At 32.4% G+C, this 21912-nt stretch overlaps 1 protein-coding gene across 2 annotated transcripts in view; it reads right to left on the bottom strand.

The window, feature by feature from the left end:
- The window catches only part of Dip-lambda (Dpr-interacting protein lambda), a 255538-nt gene that overhangs the window by 103588 nt on the left and 130038 nt on the right, over positions 1-21912 (bottom strand). For both annotated transcript variants that reach the window (XM_076909593.1, XM_076909591.1), the window contains exon 2: positions 21503-21542. The gene's annotated coding sequence lies outside the window, so the exon portion shown is untranslated. The remainder of the gene's footprint in view (positions 1-21502; positions 21543-21912) is intronic.

The following is a 21912-nucleotide window of genomic DNA, read 5'->3' as shown; positions in this document are numbered from 1 at the left end:
TCATAGAATTATTTTGTCTAAAATTACGAATGTCCGCGTTTTTTTCTTTATTTAACTACTATTTCGTAGTTACTATACTGGTATTAAATAAGTTATCTATATCTATGTATAGTTGCACAAGACACTTAAAAATTAGGTTGCTATATGTCACCCAATATATCATTATGTATGTATTATATTTAAGCAATAAAGTATACAATTATTCACAGAACATGAACTCTTCGACTAACATTTCGATGGAATCTCTAAAAGACAAGCTTCTAACTGCTCACGGTGTGAATACGAGGTGGATAACGCAGAACAATTTCTCCCGCCTTGGCTCCCAAACAATAAAAGGAGAATTCTTGGGGATGCAAATGAGGCATAGATAACACCGGACAATCTGGTCACGGAAATGACCAGGAATATAGGCAACTTAGAATGAAGACAGGGGCTATTTATACAGCCCCGTGAAAAACAAAGAAGGGAAAGGAGACGAGGAAGCACAATTGAGAAGAATGATGCTGACAACTGCTATAAGACGCGCTATTGTTGCGACGGGTTCAGGGAGCAATCAAGGCTAACATTATTCAAGATAGTAGGAGATAGGCCTGTTACTGTCTAGCCGGAGACGTATTCAAAGTAGCTGCTACAATTTCCAGGTTCCTTTCGAATCATTCGTCAATCGAGATATAGCAGGAAGAACTTTAGGCATGTGGTTAACGTTGTCCGTTCTACTAAAAAGAAAAAAAGAGAGATAACGTCCTAGAATCCCCACACATATTCGAACTGGCAAATAAACAGTATTTGTTTAGTAACAACAATTAGAGAATCTATTTTAGTAATTTATAAATTTCAGATTTTAATGCTCGGTAAAATACGTAAATTTGTAAACACAAATAATTACCTGTGTTCGATTAGAATTAGTAGAATTTTTTCTATATTATTATACGCAAGAATTGAAATAACTCTATTATACTTTTTTCCTTACAAAACTTTAAACTTACTTTTTTTGCCTTTGTTTTGGCGTGAGCCAGAAAAAAATTGTTGTTTAATGTTCTGAAAGAAACTTTCTTATGTATAAACTGCTAATTTAATTTATTATAAGTCTCGAAGAGCTTAGAAAATCGTATCAGTATCTGGGGCATGTTTATTAACGGGCGCATTGATCGATAGATATGAGCTACTGGTCTATGGATAAAGTTGTGATTGGTCGATCTTAGCGTCTTTCACGACCGCATGGAGCACGCAGGTAGATGCGAAGGCCTGATTCAGATGGGGCTATAAATGATGACCTTACAATATTTAACTGACTAAAGAAGAAAAATGACTAAAGAAGTTAGATCGCTTATGAAAACTAGCTAAAAACTGAACTTTTCCTCCTCTGATGGTTCTTCATTCTTATTCTGTAAGATCGATGACAGAAAGAAGGGGCAAATTAGCCGAGACGTCTATTTTGGCCTTCGAAGAGACTGAGAAAATTCGGATCGCAAAACAGATATTTATTATCTCCAGACTGTTCACTTGAAAAGTGGTGTGTTTCGGATGATGGTCTGTGTTACAGTGTAAAGCTATTAAGCATATTTCAATTCAGGTTAAAATTTCATTGGCATGGCCAATAGCCATTTTTAAGGACTTTTTCCTTATTATACTTCATATGAAAGTAATTTGAACTAGAAATTTAACATACCGTAGCAATAATAATAAATAAAGAGTAATTACTCAGAATTCCCGTTTTTTCTTATTGCTATATTCGAATATCATATTTTATTGTTATAGTCAAGGTGCTCCTTAAGTTTATTAACCGGTATGGTCAGTTCGGGACACTCGATATTACTCTGCTGTGCGTCACACAGGGGTAAATTTCTTCGTCTAATCTTATTCAATCATTAATATCCACAAATGTGAATTTAAATATTTCACATATTTATTTCATTTTTTACGAGTATTATAACTATTTGTTTTCATCGTCCTAGATATTTCTTGAATACGTTATGATAATCTCGATGCAAAATTTGAAAGTACTTGGCAATATAATTAAATAACTTAAGGAGAACAAAAGGATAATTAAAAAGTTTGCGAAATCTTCACCATAAATTTAAAGTACTTTAATCTTATTCAGGATGTCCTTTCTTGGTTTACTACTTCATTTCACTGCTGTACGCGATTATCTCGTCGACAGTCTATCTCGAGGAAAGGTTCTTGACGGTATAAAATTTATTCTTTCATGCGAAGATAATATTTTACAACGATGAACAGCAATTTTTTTCTTTTGACGTACAGATTAATTTGAAAAATTTGCAAATGTTATTTCCCAACGTTTAGTTTAACGTTGGTGTGATTGAGGAATTAACTTTAGTAGAAAATGATTCTCAACGATTTGTATTTCTTATAAGTTATATCTCGGTAACTGTTGGGGAGTGCAATAATTAATGACACTTTCGAGAAGGTTTTGGTACATGTGCCTTATGATGTTTCGCATTTTTTAACTAACTTTCATATGGATGACGAGATCTTATAAAGGTTCGCCGGTAGGTGTATTTTGTAACTAGGACATGCGGATTCGGATTCATTGGACATTCTATGAAATTTGGTGAGGGAAGCGACTGTCGAAAATTATATGGAAATATTTTTAAATGGAAATTCTGGTAAAGTAACCCAGACCCAAACCATCGATCACCCGCGGGTACCGAGAGTTACCCTCCGGTGACGCACCCGTGGATTCCGTGTGTCCTAATCTTGACCGTAGCAAGCAATAAACCCAAAAAGCGCCTCGACTTGATCAATAGGACAACGACACAAAAGATTCAAAGTAAACGACGAAGACCTTTAATGTGGCCATATTCGACAAAGCAAAGGACGGATCGACAGTTGCTGTTTTATGAATTAGCAGACCTGGCTGAACTTTCCTCTGCTTTAGGCCATGTTTCAACAAATAAAATTTAATGAGTCTTAACAGCAAGCAATTAACTTATGTAGCATTTAACAGTATTTATATGTAATTTTTAATATTATCTAATATATTTACCAGATACTTTATATTTGAGAATTTAACTAATTAATTTAAACATTTTATATCAATTATAAAAAACTTAATCAAGGAATATAGAATTATGAAATTTGAGTGTTGTTGTGCCAATGAAATCAATAAATTATTTTAAAAATAAGGCATCCTATATTTCAAATTCGATGCAATGATATATATTAATAGATTCTAATTATTTCTGACATTATCATTTTATGATAAATATTGATAATCGATCAAAAGTTTATTTTTAATATTATATTAATATTAGTTAATCGTATCGAAGGCAATTGTGTTTAAACAGTAGTGACTAATTTCGTAGATCTATAACCAACCGACAACTACCTAAATAAAACTAAGTGCCGCCTTTTTAATTTTTTCAATTTAGCTTCGACTTTCCTCCTTTGTGTACAAAGACGTATTATTTAATTAACGTACCGTGCATATTCCCTCCATGGTAATACCGTCTCACCGCAAGAATTTTAATTTCTCGTTCCTAACTAAAAACTACAAAAGTATGCAGATTTAAAATTATATGAAAGTATACAAATGATTAAAGTTATCATATTTACACATACGCATGTATGTGGCCAAAAATATGTGTTAAGTTGCTTCTTGCTGTTAATTGATTGAGAAATCGAAAAACTTGCAAATATACAAATTATAATCTCTTTCCATTCCAGATTAAAAATCTTGAAAAATCAAATTTTATCATTGTTCATATTAATTTCAAATAATATGTACTTTGCTCCAAGATGCCTAAGAAATTGTTGTTGTACATGATTGTTTAACAAATTTAATATAGCTAATGTAACTTATTTTTGCTTCATAACTAGCGATTAATAAAATAAAGTTCAAAGATTTAAAGAAATACAACATTCTTATCCACATTCTTATCTATAAAAAAATTATCTGACGATGATTCAATTGGTATTCAAATAAAATTGTAAATTTTAATACCTTATTAATTGTTATTCTTTCCTACTAATTCAATAGAATGTGTTGCAAACCTTAGGGTGTAAAAGGAATAATTTTTACTAAAATAGATATATATTCTTTCATTATATATATTTTCAGTTCTTCCTTCACTGTTATAAAAATATTATTTTTACACACAGGTGTAGGGTACACACTTAACTTTATGTGTGGAAGGTATTTAAGTAAGAAGTTTTAGAAAATTTCATAATGTTGATACATCGTGTATTAAAAAGTAACACACAGGTGTTGAAAGTGTTCCTTAATTCTAATTTGACGATCAAAATATTGAAGATGGAAGATGCTTCTCGACTAAGGTATATCGCAGGTAATAGTTTCACTCCTCTGTGACTTACATTGAAATTATGCGTGTTTCAAATTGATCGTAGCGATTAAGAAACTGAAAGAGCGTTTCGATTTTAATAATGTAATGGGAAAATAAAAGATTCAGAACAATAAGACAATAAGTAGAACAATAAGAAACTTGCAACTTCTAGTAAAAATATTGGCTCCTTAGCTATTATTATTGCTACGGGTAAATTTCGTTTAAATAAAATATAAAAGATTTTCCAAACAACGACTGCTCATACTGAGTAAAAGAGTCGTGTAGGGTCTGAAAAATGGTCGATCCGCGTTACTGGTTCTTGATGTACTTCGTTTCGACAATTATCTAATAAATTGGCAACGTAATAGATTCTCTATCGCATCTAAGTTTGGTAATCATCAACATGGATGTGATAGTAGTAGACAATACTGTTGTATTATTGTTTAAATTTAAGATTAGACAGCAGAGTTAACAATATTAAAATTTGTTGCAATTTTGCCAAAACGAATGGAAGTATATTAAAAAAGTAAGATAGTGGTTAAAGACATAAATAGACTAAAATAATAGATTTAATAGAAGTAGAGATAATTATAACAAACAAACGTAAAAAATTGACAAATCTTTATCTGTAATAAATATTAAATACAATTAATAAAATTCATCTACCATTATATTACCATTTCTTAATACCATTGCATTTCCTTACTCAACAGAAGTTCATACCTTTTTTAAAATAAAATTAGCATATAGATAAAAAGTATCTGTTTCAACTTAATATGGTAAAATATTTTTTAGTTTTTTGACATGATATTATAAAAAGAATATTCTTACCATCAGTTATTTTTAATACGGAGGTAAATATTACATGACACATGTAAATATCTTTTTATTGATGGCTCCAATGCTGGAGTTCGGTACGTTCTGTTCTACGCACGTACAGTAGAATGCCGTGCAGCACGCTTCCGTAAAACGCGATTTCCCATAACGCGAAAAAAAAGTAAGACTAGTACTCATAGAGCGCGATAAACAGACTCGTGTAACGTACAAGATAAATTTAACATTTTCACATGGTTTCTGACTTTTCGTTTATGAACAGTGAAGCTGACAGTTTAAAAAGTAGCGATTTATAAAAAAAATGGTAATATATACGTACACATTTAAAGATATAAGAGAAATATAATTTTATTCAACTTATATATATATATATATATATATATATATATATAATATATATATATAATTATATTAATATTATTCACTAGCAGACATATCAATAAATAATAATAATATTTTAAATACTTTAATATAAATATTTTAACTTACAATTTTAAGAAATGTAGAGTACTTATATCGTAGTCGATGCTACGCTAGAATCGAACAAACAAATAGGAATGTGTTGAAGAAAATTATGTTGAATCAATATGAGGCAAAAATCAAACTATTCGTCATTCACGAATAATGAGAAAAGCAATGAATTGTTATTTGTATAGAACTCTCAGATTGAGTTTATTTGTTATTCAAAATGAATAGAGAATAAAATTTGAGAATACATTGAATGCTGTTTACATAGACATTAAAGATATAGCCATCCTCACTCCAACAGATATCGCAGTTAACCGACAGGAATGTCAAGTGATTGACGATTCAAACAGCGATTCTGTAAATAATATTGGCATAACTTTCATCTAAAATTATCGAACAAAATAAATTGCATATTGAAAATAAAGCAATATCGTGCAACTTTCAGTGCACAACCTTCATTTTAGTAAATAATGAAACATCAACAATTTTGTGTGAGACTCTACCATATGGAAGTGACTTCATCATTTCTTTGCAACGCAGGACAAAGTATGATAATTTATGATGGAATAATGAATAGTACACAGCCTATCACAGGTCAATATGACACTACTAAAAACAGAATATAAATGCTACAATAGATTTTAGACGGTAAAGAATTGTAAAGTGCAACATAAGCATGGACACGGTCTGAATGGTTAAACGGACTTTTAGGGGATTCAAGTAGCGACATACCGTGAAAACTATGTATATTAAAAAGTGTTTGGCATTACAGACAAAGAAATTTTACTCTCAAGTATTTGTCAAATTGATTTCGTGTTCTTATGTTATTTATCGTTCGGGTACGGTACCGAATTACATATCACGCCTGCACATTGCACATTGCTCAAAAGTCCCTTGAAATAATTTTAAGTATACCAGATTTCAAGTATACCACGAAATGGTTGTACAATTGAGCTTGTGTCTCAAATGTGATGTATACTTAATGTGTGTTTAATTTGTATTTAGAAGCAAGTATTATCCCTTTATTACCACATTACTCCGTAGTATCGTTTTTACAAGTTTCTCTCTCTCTCTTCGTGATGTACTTCTTGTATCGATTATTCTAATGCCAGCAGCATACTTCCCATTCAAAGTGCGATTAGACGACCACGAAAAATCCTACATTTTTGGTAAGCCCATAAGGGATGTTTTTTTTTTATAATGTAGTCGGATTGTAACTTATCGCTATATCAACTATAGTTAAATATGCAATCCTCTGTAAATACCAACTCAACGCGGTCAGTAGTTATCCAGTTGTAAAATCACTATCATTAGCACTCGTGTTATAGTTATACGTATACCTATATTCATGAATGTATGAACATGTAATAAATTACGTTACACGTGTTTAAATCAGATAGAATCAAATTTACAAACATTCAACATAGTAGACGAGTTCCTTCGAGATGCATTGTATGTTTCCAGCGAAAGTGGTTTAAAAGTACAGCACAAATCGGACATCAAAAAGAAGAGTATTTCATAGTCGCAACTAATCAAACTTTGATATTTGCAAATGCTCGATGTGTCTTCCTTCTACGCAAGTAGAGTACTCGGTAGTTCACCTTACTTGCCGCGGTAGTCGGCTTTATGAACTCGACAAAGGAGAAAAACAGAAGAGCATTCAAGAAAAGAGCGGATTATTAAAACGTTTTGCAAGTTTCTCCCGGCTCCGGCTTGGTCCATTGAAACAATAGTCGGGGTAGCTGGTGATTGTCACCGACTTCACGAATCTCGTCCCCATCTCGGATCTCGTTCGCTCGAGTTCTGAATCACCGTGCTGTCACAGGTCCTGTGAATGGCAGCCGTAGAGGCAACGACTCGATGCTGCAGGAAGCTCATTAGGCACTGCTCGAGGCATTTTCTGGCCCTTGCTTCCTAGACTTCGTCAATTTTTGCGCTACCATTTCACACTCACAACCACACCTAGTTCTACTCGACGAAAACGATTGTGCGTACATATGGAATACAATGTCAATATGGAGTACGCTACAAACAGGTATCAAACCAACCTGTCGAATATAATTTCAATTTTTAACTAATTCTCTTACTATTGATAAATATTCAGAGCTAGACACGGTAAAAATACATTTTAGACAACTATTGTTTATATATAACACGATTTTTTACACAACGCGGAGAATAATAAAAATGAAATCTGCTACAGTTGAGCATTACATTGTCTTCTTCACCGTTATTGACTTCTTCTATATCATAGTTTGTTCTTTTTTCAGTTCTTCTATAAGTTCTTCTCAAAGTTTACTATCTATATAAGTTTTATATATATATATATATATATATGCTTTCATATTATGATAAAATACTGTGCGCTCTGATAGATCAAAATCCTAGTTGATCGATACATGATTCGTCTCCACAGTTTCAAACATCCCCTCAACCATTTATCGGCATTTAAAAGTTATAAGAAAAATTTATAATAGGAATTGTGGCGGCCTTTCGACTATCGCCACTAGAGGGACAGCACAGCCTACAATTTTCTGAAAGTACTCGCTAACCTATCCTTTCCAATATATAGAAGTTCTGAACTGTCCCTCATATCCCAGTGTCTAAGGCAGGATCTGCTAGGAAGCCTTACTGATGAGTCCACTAGCAGGCCCAGGACGAAACGTTCTTCCCCTCTCTTTTCCTTCCTTTCTTTCTTCCTCCTTTATTCTATAGCTACACGAAGCATAACGCTTCAGAATTTACAATAAGATTCATGGAAATTGTTAGATATGGGTTTGAAACCACTTCTCACACTTTGAAGATACTTATGTGATGCGAGAAACGAAACTGACAAAAAAATATAAAATAAAAGAAATTACCTACAACTCTAAAGGAAGACCTATATCCAATGAAGATAATACTGACTATTTGATGGGTTATGAAAGCAATTATCTACCATAAGATACTTCTTGAAAATTAAACCAGCATTATACAATTGACAAGGACGAGGCTAAATTATGTTAAAAATCTCTGGTCGATGTCAAAGTAGTCAGAAAAATCTGTAGGATATTTATTAATTAAGGACAATTACAAGATTTTATAAATCGTTAATAGGTAGTTTTTTAAAACTGTGATATTACTCTAAAGACGATTGATGAACAACTGACTCTTTGTTTTAAAACATTCACGCGAGAAACTCATTTATTCCGCACATTCGCTCTCGCTCGTGTTCTAGAATATTCTACATGCATAACATGTGAAACCCTAATTATTGATTAACTTTTAATAATAAATACGTTTAATGAGTTTATTAAAGTAAATTTGTGTGGTTCGCCTAAATAAAAAATACGAGTAAATTATTATTCACCTACATCGCTCAGAATCGATTAGAATAGTTGATTCAATTTATCGAAACAAATCGAAAATTATTCGAGCAAAACATTCAACGACACTGATTAATAAAATAATTGCCAAGTTACTTGTACTTTCGTTCGATGCAGTTAAGTGGATCAAGAGGTGTCGGAAAATATAGTTGTGGTTGAAGTTTCTTTTTTAAGAGAAGTAATTGAAAATTCATCGGGCACGCGTGCACTAATGGCAAAAGTCTATAAGCCCGTGCAATGCGTGACAGGACTTCATAGGGTTGCGCGTGACTGGCCTCGTTGTTCTGATTTATGGACTGCCATGGTTAGTACGTGCTTATTTGACGGCTATAGGAAACCGTCTTTTTGGAAAATAAAGCTCTAAATGCATTTTCGTTAATTTAGATTTCCGTCTTGTTCTCTTACTTTACAACAAATTATTTCTCATATTTGTTTTTAGTATGTGTTTACAGTCGTTCCTCAATATGCACATGTACATGCACAGAATTCAACTGACAACAGTCTAGTGGTGATTCTTCAAGTCATTTTAAGTAACTTTCTATCTCGTAAAAATTGTTTCTTTGCCTTCATTAATGAGTTACTAAATAAAAAGAGGAGCCAATCAGAAAGTGCGTAGAGCTCCGCGCTCTGACGGTAGCGTTGAGTAGATTGCAGTAATTGGTCAGTCGTAAAGTTCGAAAAAATAGGAAATAAATTGATGCAACATATACTTTGAATTAGTATTATACCTTGAATTATTCGTGAAGTGTATGCACCCACGTCAGCCTTTCCGCTCAAACCATTTCAAATCTCCATTGTAAAACGAAGAACGGAAGCATCTGTTTGTTTGCAATGTAATGTGAATTCCTCAAAAATAAAATTTAGAGAGAAGCAAAGTAAAGTCAGAAGCAAATCTATTTAATTGTAATACGTGGAGCACGTACATAAGATTTAATTACTACTCGGCCACATAGCTTGTTAGTCAGTACAAACTTTGTTATCATAGATACGGTTACTCTTCTCCAGAAAACTCAGGAATCGAACAAATGAACCTAATCAATTAAAATTTTGGACGGGATATTGGACAATAAATTAACTTGCCGGACACAGATTGCACATGTTTATAAAATCGCTGCAATATACGTATGTAACGTTCTAAACGTATTGTCAGCTAGCATTCGAAGAATAGATATGTGTACATTATATACAATATAATATAAATCTATAAAGCTATCACAAGAAATGTAACTTACATTATATTTTAATTATTTGTAATATCCTAAGAAAACAAATCTGGTACATAATACCACCATAAGAATAGCTATCGGGGTACTCAACACTAATCTCAACTTAAGTGTCTTAAATGAGAGTAATGAGTAAATTCCGATTGAGAGCTACGTTACTATAAATAGTAATTGTACTGCACTGTCCCTGCTCTTGTTACGAATTTTATACTCTTTTTATTTTGACTTGCTGAAAGCATTGCTTTTAAACTATTTTAGTACTCAACATGGCTGTAATTATTGTTCCGTCCCATTCAAAACACCTATTCAAATCTTCGTTTATGCTACGGTACTTTTTATTAAGGGATTAAAAGGTTGCTACAAAACTTAGTCTAAAAACTTAATCCTTAACGCTTTACTTCAATAGCTATTGACGTATCGTAAACCCAAAATACCCAATTAAGTGTCCCGTGAGGTAAAGTAGCCTACTAACTGCAAGGTAACGATCACCACCACTTCGAAATCAAAAGCAGCTCGTGGGTTGGCTCACTGTTGAACTCGGAACCTGTATATAAGTGCACATTTTTTGTAAATAAGTCAGAATCGAATTGTACCAAGACCAACTAACGTTCGCTAAACATATTAAATGTATATTATAGAGTTGGATTTATTGAAAACTCTTTCCTTCCTTGGCACTCTACAACTTTAAAAACTACCAGCGCTAGTCGTCCTAGATATTACACCCGAGCAATCAGGCAAGGAGAAATTAAGTACGCAACAATTATTATTAGTAACTACTAAACGTATCTGGAATCATTAGATGAAGGACTTGAATTTCGCCCTCCAGAGAGCTCCTACGACAGAATATAATAAGATAGTCTAGTTTACTAATTTAACTTTACTGACAGTGCGAACACAAAGTTCACATGCTATGCAAAGTCTACACTTGCGTTGCCGCGCTTGAAGAGTAATATAAGTACAATCCATGTTTCGGTTAATGCTTCGGTTAATACTTGATTCTTGATAGTTTTTAAATGACAGATAGAGGGTCTTCCGAATCGAATAACTCATTTTATACAAATTCATGATTGTACCGAATTTTTGGTCTGAACTTTACAATTGATGGTTTTATGTGTGATTGACGAGGAGGAAGAGTGACTATTGAGCAGATTTATATAAATAAATTTACTTCTTTGGAGGAGACAAGATGTCATTATACTGGCCAACGAATCTAAATGTACGGCGGTGCCAGCGCAAATAGAAGAAAGATAATAAATTTATTATTGAATTACAAGCTTTTACACTTGTGTTTTGTATTTGATTTTCTTTGGGCAGGTTTTTTTTTACTTCTATGTGGTAATAAGTATAAAAGTGAAGAAACGATGACCATATTATATTTTCGTTATATTAATTATCATTTTTTTCTTAAATTACATTTTATAATTTTATATGATTTTGCCTGCTCAGCGATAAAAATCAGACTTGAATAATTAATAAATATACTTATACTTTATGAACAGTTATTATTCAGCATCTAATCAAAAATTTGGCAAGGACCTTTTAATTAGAACTGATAACTACGATATTATTCATTGCTAAATTAAATTGCAAGCAAAATGTAAATAAAAAGAAAAAAATTCTTGGCTTATAACTTATATTCGTTGTGCGATACAATTACTTTTAGGCAAATCGACCGTCTTCAGTTTGTTTGTTTGTTCAGGATTGTACGCTAAGAACGGTTTGTTCGCTCACGGATTTATTTCCGCATGAATTGCGCATTCGCGGTTTGTCAGTAGCAGATGTTACAGAAAGCCGATTGGTTCGTGTGCAGATTTATTTCCATGCGGATTCCGTGTTTGCGGTTTGTCCGCGCCAGGTGTCAGTCTACAGCAATTGCTCTACGAGTGGATTTATTTTCACGTAGAAGGACCACTCTTGGTTTGCTCTTGCCAGGTATCACGCTAAGGGGGTTTGTTTCGTGAGCGATCAGTCTGTACAGAAATAAATACATCTTGAAGGAAAAACTCTGATTTTTCTATTGCATTTTCATTGAATAACGGAGTTCGTTTCCCAAAAAAATTCCAATTCTATTCAGATGATAATTATTTGTTTAAAAGTAGAATAACTTGGTAAAAAGATGTTACACGACACTGTTAAGCGGTTCGGTATGCATCGCATGTGGCATCGAACTCAATTGATTTCTGATTTATGTTCTCTTCGCTGACAGTTAGAGCACGCTAAAATCGCGTGGCATTGCATTTACGTACAATAACAAATATTGAAGTACATTATAGGTTTTCCTTGCCTAAACCTATCAACAACCAATGAACATTTATTTTACATGTAACATTACACAAATTCGCAAGCAATGCATTCAATATCTTGAAATGGCATATAAGAATAAAAATTTCACACTCAAACGATTCATTAACCTTTTCGTCTAAATTCTTATATGTAGACTAAGTGTACTTTTCAATATAAAAGCTTAAAATTCTAGTATTTCCCAATTTTATGAAACTATTCTCGTTTAAGCTTGTTCGTATTTTACGTTGTATTAGTAGCATATACTACTATATTATACGCTAACAATTGTTTCAGTGTATTTTGCACAGCGGAAATGGTACACGTAGGTCAGTAAAATTCTGGGATATCCTGTATAAAGTATTACTTCTTATCTATTTGATACTTGCATCTACGAGAAGAAATTTGTCTGAAAACGCAACTCTACATGGTATTTTCGCTGCCAAGCATTCAACTACTTCTTATTAAATGGCAATTTATCCGATGCATCTGTCAAATGTGCGAGAGTGCAACTACATACCATAAATCACACGACGCTCCTTCACAGCCAAATATAGTCAGCGTCTAGTTTTGCCGAAATATCTGAAACAGATATCTGCGATTCCTCCCGATACTATCAAAATTAACAAACTCTTGCTGCTTTACGAAGACTCTCTTTTTTCGCGTATCTGTGCGATTCTTGTGTGGAATATGAACCATCCTAAATGTTGATACTAATGGACGTTTGAACCATTGTATAAATATTTTTTAGTATTCAAATTAGAAAATTACTTGCATCATATACAGCTAACTCTCTGATATATATATATCAGTACGCCGCTTGGTAAAAATCTCCTATAACGATAAATACTTCGACATTATTAGATATACACGTCAATTCAGGAAAAAAGTTGTTCTTGTGAAAAATTGTGAAAGCACTTATGCAAGTGAAACCATTCTTCTCTTACCATATAATTCCGCGGCCTTTCCATTACAATTGCCAAGCTACACAATAAAGAGGTGTTAAAGAAGATTACTTGTAAATTATACTACATCTGCCTCTATTTCTCCATTGCGCTAGGATACTTCTCAACAAAATGGAGGAGCGCCAAGGTTATCCTCGTCAAAATCTAGGGACGCCGTTCCATTTACCCGATAGCTATCAGCCCATTAACCTTCTTTCAGATCTCGCGAAGATATTCGAAAAGATATTACTCGTTTATATAAATAATTTCCTCGAGGGAAACACTGCTTCAACAGACCAGCAATTCAACTTCCGGTTGTGACTATCTATCGCCCAGTAAATGCTCCGCATAGCTCAGTCAGTCACGCAGGAAATGAACGTCTGCTGCTACACAATTATAGTCTTTTCCGTCCTCTTCGATACGTTCAATCATGTCTGGCACGGCGCACTTCCTTATAAATGTCTGTCGAACTTTACGAAGGTTTTATTAAAATTTTCTTTGCCTTCTGGGGATAATTATCAAACTTGTGCAGAATTACAATTCGATTACATAATCAATTATAATTATTAAGTAGATCAATTTTGTTGTATTCAATTATATTGTAATGCAAAACTCTACTAGTTTATTCAATTAAATTACAGTGCAAACCGAACAAAACTTCAGATTTCTTACTTGTTAGAGACTCTTAATTGTTATTTCGAATTTTTCTTATAATTGTTTAACAAAGCATTTTCAGGTAATATTTCGGATTTAATGATTTATTTGTACGCATTTTAACAAAGTGGCACACGAAGATAATATTTAACAATTTAGAATAAAATTACAAAATTAAAAGATATGTTCAGGATAAAAAAATAATTAAAGTCAGTATATTATTAATGATAGAATAAAATGGCGCTATCGATTAATAATCAATTAATTTTAGCTCGAATGAAGGTAAAATCCTTTGTTTTTCTTTTTTCTGCACCGCTTAAAATTCACTTATCGAAGATAGATCTATCCGTAATAGACTGCCGCAAAGCTGACCTACAAAAAAAAGAATAAATATTGGATGCATAAGGAGAGGCAACTAATTTTTTCGTGATCACTTATGCAGCATGTATGTGTACAGACGCACATTTTTAATCGATATCATAAAAGAAGTTGTAAGGAATGTTTTAAGAAAAGCTTAATTGAAGTTAAGAAAAGCGTGCAATTCTAAATTATTAGTTTGACTTCGAGGAAGTTGAAAGAAAATTTTCCGTTATATAAATGAGAGGGTTATTGCCCTTCAAACTAGCGGGGCAATTCCCCAAGCGCTGGAAGCACAGTTGAAGTGCTGTTTTAATTGCTTTCAACTGGTACAAAGTATCAAGGACTATACACGAGGGAATCGTGAGGGAATTTCATGAATGTGAGAAAGGGCGACACTAATGCTTCTTCACATTGAGATCGAAGCTTTCTTGACAGCTATATTTTATTGACAATTATCAATAAAATATCTGAGGATAAATCTCTTAGAGGATTTTTTAGAAATATCTCGGTTACATTTTTCATGATTAAATTATTTACAAAAACTTTCCGGATATTATTTAAATATTTTGTTTTGTATATTTGTCCTGATTTTTTTATTAATTAAGCAATAGCGCAAATGATAGATTATGCGAGAATCTTAAAAAAGAACAGACTGTAAAAATCTTTCCGTGGAAAAAGTCCAATTGGCTAAATGACCAATACGTAAAGCATTAAAATTGTTCATGTTATTTTTATGACCACGTGATGTTGCATAAATTTATATCGACATGTGTTATTTCCAGAGAGAGTTTTGCATTAGCAGAAACTAGTCTGAAGAGATTCGAAGGTTATTGGAATTTATTTCTTTAGATTTCTACTTATAAGTTTTTGTTCAGAATCGTATACATTCCTAACTAATTCTCTATTGTATTCTATAATAGACACATGTATATTACAATTTTTTAATCGTTAAATGTAAAAACTGTTACTCTATTTTGATATATTTGATTTCTAAAATATTGGAACGTTCTGAAAATTAACGTTTCGAAATATTATAGTGATTACTGATACTGTTCGTAAGTATGTAGATACATATAAATTTACTATAACTATAAAATGTGCAATGTTCATTATTGATGATATATTATGTCCTTAATTCTATAATTTTTCTATATTAACCGAAAGTGGTCGTTTCGAGCACGTAAGTACATAAGTAATTGCAGACTATTGAAACATAAAAGTGGTTATAACTTAGGAACAAGGTGAAATAGGACACGCGTTTATATGAACCTTTTCCAATATTTTTTGTACTGTCTACAGAAACATTTTACGTGATGTCAATAACAAAATTAATGTACGACTCGGTAAAAGCAATACATATACCTAATCAATATTCCGTATTATTCTAATACCACTTTCTTCTTCAAGCATTATTTCTTCGGCAATGCTCGAAGGTGAATACAGTGTTCGTATAACTATCCAATCTTGCATTTATATTCCACAATGTTTCGTAACTGCAATACCCGAAAGCCATTATCGTTACACTGATACATACGACGGAGTTTGCAGTTCCAGTCTGCCACGGAGTTACTATAGACAGTTATAGTTGCTCTCCATTATTTTGGACGTGAGCACATCAAAAAGATAAAAAGACGAAAGATCGAATGAGTAAAATTATTTCTGCTTTTACTGTACTGGCTGTACGGAAAATATGTATGTTACGAAGAATTCGCCTAGACTGCATTTTAAATTCTTAACAAAATTTTATATATACATATACATTATATTTAAACTAACAAATTAAGTGATTTAGAGTTATTGGTTGATTGCAAATATTACGTCCCGACGTTTGGTTTAACGCGGGTGTGAGTTAAGGGATTAGACTTCGTTGAATAATGATCTTTAACCACTTATGTTTTTTTTATACTTTATATTTCGGTACTGATGGGTAGTGTAGTCGACAAGGTTTGTGTTCTCGTGTAGTTGTTATTCTTCCAGTTGTTATTCTTCTGACTTTCTAACTATTCCGGCGTATTTAAAGGCTCGCCGGTGGGTGTGTTTTTTAGCTAGGACATGCGGATTCGTCCTTACATATTTTTCGAAGTTTGGTGAGGGAAGCGGCTGTCGACTGTTATTGGTTACTGCAAATTCTGCTAAAGTAACCGCCCCAAACCGTCGGTCACCCGCAGGTACCCAGTCTTACCCTCGGGTGACGCACACGTGAGTTCCGCATGTTCTAATCTTGACCGTAGCAAGCAATAAACCCAAAAAGCGCCTCGACTTGATTTACAGGAAAACGGCACAAAGATTTAAAGAAACTACGACGACCTTTAGTAGGTATGTGGAGTGAACAGTAATTACCTCGACTTCGAAAGTAGTGGCTTTTTGGAGATTATTCCTGCTATGGACATCTGTTTGCCAAATGTGGCTATATTTCGAACAATAAAGTCCACTGGGACTTAACAGCAAATATTTTCGTTTATTTCATTTTTCTCCTTCGCATAAGAAAAAGTTAGATTATCTTTGAGTTTTTATCTTTCATACGATGTATTTTGTGTTTAATAAAATCGATAGGAATTCAATCTAATAAATTGCTATCCATTTTGTAACAGTAATCATATGCATTTATGGAAAATAAACAAGAAATACGTAGAAAGTGAGAGATACACAAAAATATTGTGCAATTTTGATTACGCTTTCTTCCGTGTTATTTTAAAAAGTTATAAAACACAAGGATTTGAAGGAGCTTGTTACACCGGTTACAATTGGATTGGGGGTCATTACCATCCATATTGATTAGCCGGATAGTTGTAAAAAAATCTGACTTTTACTCCATTTTGTCTATCAAATAAGATGGAAAAGTTCTAAAAACTTTGGGATATTTTGAAGTATGCAGTTGCACGTTGAAGAAATAGTTTAAGTTCTTTCATTGCAAATTTTAGTAGCACGAAATTAAAAGCATTAAAAGGCCAGAATTTATATTGAAATTTTTAAGTGACGGGATTTGAAATTTTATGGTTTTACATGTTGGTTAGATATGCTATTGTTAGAAAATAAAAAATTAATTTTTTGTGTGTATTGCCTCTGTGAATTCTTAATTTAATGAATACATCAAGCGGTTTTAAATATTTTTATATTGAAAAATCCAATTATAAATCAAAAAATCTGTCTAATTTTTGAATATGTTTTGTTACGTTTGCCATTCAAGATTTCTCTGTAAGTAGCATGCGTTTTATAGTGGACTACAGCTCAAGGCAGCACAGAGTATTTAGCACCAATTTGTTCTCTCAATAACTGTACAGGAATATCTTATAATACAAATATAAATGCAATTGCGGAATATTATTTTCAAGTGCTGCATTAAAAAGTAGTATAATAAATTTTTATAGTATAATAAATAAAAAATTTTTAGATGAATTCAGTTTGCGTATTGTAAATAATTTATTCAATTTATATAATCTTCTTTTTTCATATTGTTTTTTAATAATTTCCAAACCTACTTATAAGAATCATAATAGTGTCATTGCGCAAAATATAAAATATACTTAAAGTAATTAAGCAGTGAAATAATCTCTAAAACTATAAATTCATATTAATATTCGCAGTAGTAGTTATATTTTTTATTTCGCTAAAGTGAAATGATTTATCTGCACAATACTTGTTAGGTTATAGTAACCCATCACTACTTACAAAACTAAATATAGCTATAATATCTAATGTAGTCGAATTATTTGCAATTGATCGGATCGTTCTGGAACAACGATGCTATTATTTTTGACATTTCTGTACTTGAAAGAAAATCTAATGCTGTAAAAATGTATAAAGAACAGGGATGATAAATATGACATTCGAACTACATAGATTTATCCTTCCTTAGATTCGTAATCCTAAATGAACTATCGTAATACATATAGTCATTTGATCTACGGTCTGACTATTTTGACTGAACAACATAATATATGTTGCAACCCGCAAAACCAATATTTCTCTAATTTTCGACAGTGTTTCTCGCTAATCTTGAAATTATATTTGCTTGAATTTTTTATCGAGTACAATAAATGATAAATGATTATTGTCTTTTATTATTTGTGATCGTGGATTGCGATATTAAAAACACTGAACTTACTAACCACAACAAACAAAGAAACTTTACTGAGATTTGATATCAAACGAATGTCTATATTTAATACAATATTTGTTCGTATTTCATTACTAAAATACTATAAATTCTGTTATAGAATTGAAGAACCAGTGAGGTAATAATTAAAACAATATGGTATTCCACAATATACCAAATATAACACCAAATATACACCAAACATAACATTAAACAGTTGAAAGTAATAATCTTTTTCTATGTTTTCATTTCTTTTTTTTCACTATATTCATATGTTAAAACAGGGGAAAGTATTATAACGAAACCGATAACAACTACATAACTTAAGGATTGTAGTGCCTCCACATTAAGAAATGAAAATATCTCAGTTTTCTATATTAGTGAATTCAATTATGAAATTGTTTATTGATATCTATTCATTATATTTCACACCACTGATTAATATTTCGTTAATTTAACAACTAAACAATTCATCGACATAGTTACATACATATACAATGGATCGCGTTCGATCGCTTCTAATAATTCACTGTGAATTTAATGAATGAGGCGGTATTCACTTAGAAACATTTATAGTATTATGACCGTTTGTATTGAAAAATTCGGTTATTTATAATCATTGCACGTTGCAACGACGCGGATATTTAATTGTTTTATTTATGCGATTTCTTATTTTTTCTTATAAGATTTGTTTATTTCAGGTTTGAATGCGTAATAAGTGTTAGAAAAATATACGTGTCCTATCTGTGCGAACCGACGTTTCTCCGTTTCCTTATATACAGCGGCACGTTTTTTGGTTCTTTTTTTCACGTTTCGTCCGGATAAATCTCTACACCAAGGTTAGTCAATTGAGAGACCAACAGGGTATCGAATACATGTACTTTTCAAACATTCATATATTATATATTCTTTATACTATAATTATATATATATATATATATATATATATATATATATATATATATATATATATATTCTTTATTCTATAATTCCGTTCTTTTTTCTTAACAAGCCCCATAATTTCGGACAGTAAGAAAGATGCGTTTCTTACAGGTTTGCAACTAAAAGGCTATTTTTGAGATAAACACTAACTTAAATTTCGACGTCCTTGATAGCCATAGCGTGTTGTGTTAAACGAGATATTTCTTACGGATCGGTCCAATATGTGTATACAGCGGGATTTCGAATCGTGCACACATTGGGACTAGACGAAAATCTTGACCTTTGGCAAATTCCCAATACGTCACGGAGGAACTTGGAACATTCCACATTCGTGTAGGTATCTTCCCATCCGCTTAAAGCAAACGCGCGCTTCGAGTGCACAAGAGGGTCTGCACGATACTCAAAGGAGCACACTGATTGGTAATTTGCATCGTTTCGGTAAATCTTAACAGTATCTATCGGATAAGTTCCCAAAAATTAGCAAATCGGAAGAGTTACAACGAAACCGAACTATACAGTAAGTCGCTAATATACGAGTCGATCGGAAAGTGCCAAGTAATGAACAAGCTGTTCAATATTAGTATATTAGATTGGCGAACGCTGGTCACGAGCAACCGCGTTAGATCTGGGCCTTACTACTCCAGAGAGCGAACCAAACGATACGAAATTCCACGTGGTAAGACGTGACACAGTTGCCATTATTCTTTTATTAGAAGGCAATATTGGAATGTGTTTTCTTAAAAAATTTATAGTTGATTTCGTGTCAGACGTTCGGAACGGAACTGGAATATCGTATATGGTTATGTTGGTATTAAACTTGTACCGATTAATTTTATCTTTAGCTGACAACATCTATGTGTGCACTCTGTTCTCTCATTTTATTTAAATAAGTACACCTTCACTGAAATTGGTAAGTAAGTTCGACAAATCCCTATCTTTTGGAAAAGAACGTTGGGGCGCGAAGAGAACGGAGAATTTCTCCAAGCTTTTTCTAATACTCATTTGACTATACGTATTTAAAGTCATTAAAGAGTGGCATTAACCAGTAGCATTGGTTTAAAATAATGCGGGAAAACAATTAAAACTTCTAACGCGAGAGACTGATTTATTTACAAAAGAAAGAAATTTGTTTTGAGACATGTTATCCGTAACCTGTTACAAAAGATATTTGCAATCTGGTATTCGATATGAACGGATCGAACACCTTGATTTATTTCTGTTCATTTTTGGACCAGACTAGGGAGAACCAAGGTATCGTGCGTTTTGCGTAGAACGAGTTAATTAACAGGTTAATGAATTAACCTGGTTCACAGGTGTTCAAACTTTAAATACTGATTTTAATAAGTATTAGTTAAAAGATCATTAACTTCAGAGTTGCAAAATCTTTGCTATTATGAGATTGTAACGGAATAACAGATTTTAGGGGACTTTTGGAGGAAGTGGATTGGACGTGACAGGCCTGTGACACGGTTTTGCGTGACGCTTTCAATTTAAATCCGTTGGACTTTTATCTATACGGACATTCGAAAAGTATAGTGTACAGTAAATTATTATAGTTGTCTCGTTAAACGCGTTGATGTAGCAAATTGGAAACTGCTGCCAAAGAGATAAAGAGAAAAGGTGAGAATTTCTCAACGTGAGGGTGCTTTTAGGAAAATGTACCGAATTGTGTAGTGGGAATTTATTAAATAGACAATGTAAAGGTAAAGTTTTGCTAACTAAAACATCCTACAATTACGAAATTACACTTAAATACTTCACTTAAGTAGCTATCTGTTTTCGTTGTGACGTGCTAAAGCTTACTTAGAATCAGTAATTAAGATGGATATTGTTCCAGTGGGTATCGTAAAAAATTTGTAATCAAAGGAAAAATTAGCAAATGTCTTCCATGTTCCTCTTGTTCGGTGAAAGAAATAAATACGACAAAAATTTGATAACGTAGACTTAATTATATGAATGATCCCTAGATCTAATTATGTAAATGATAAATTAAGGTCTTTTTGTTTCATTTACATACATGCACTTCACTAACCTGTACACCTTCATCAAAAGTCGAAGCTCAGGCAGTTTTCCTGTAAATAAATTTAGCATATGTAAGTAACGCATCACAAGCTAAACTAAATTTAATATAAAAATAGTGAAAAATGTATATTTATGAGTTCAAGTTAGAAGTCGAAGCTTCAGCTACAAACCGTGTTTAATAGGAGTAGATTCTCAATGTTTCATTAAAATTGCGATTGGTGTCATGATGGTTAAACTGATATTAAGAGTAACGGTTTTATCTTTTGTATCTAGTTTTGGTTACTTTTTAATGGTCAACCGAAACCTGTTTCTGGTTCATTAAACAAATAATATTTCGAAGTGTTCCAAATCTTATTAACAGTTGATCAATTAAAATCAAATATATAAAATCAGATAACGAAATTAAAAACAAATGATTAT

The sequence above is a fragment of the Xylocopa sonorina genome, chromosome 2 (genome assembly GCF_050948175.1).
Source record: "Xylocopa sonorina isolate GNS202 chromosome 2, iyXylSono1_principal, whole genome shotgun sequence".
NCBI classification, from domain to species: domain Eukaryota; kingdom Metazoa; phylum Arthropoda; class Insecta; order Hymenoptera; family Apidae; genus Xylocopa; species Xylocopa sonorina.
This window is presented reverse-complemented; position numbering and strand designations above follow the sequence as displayed.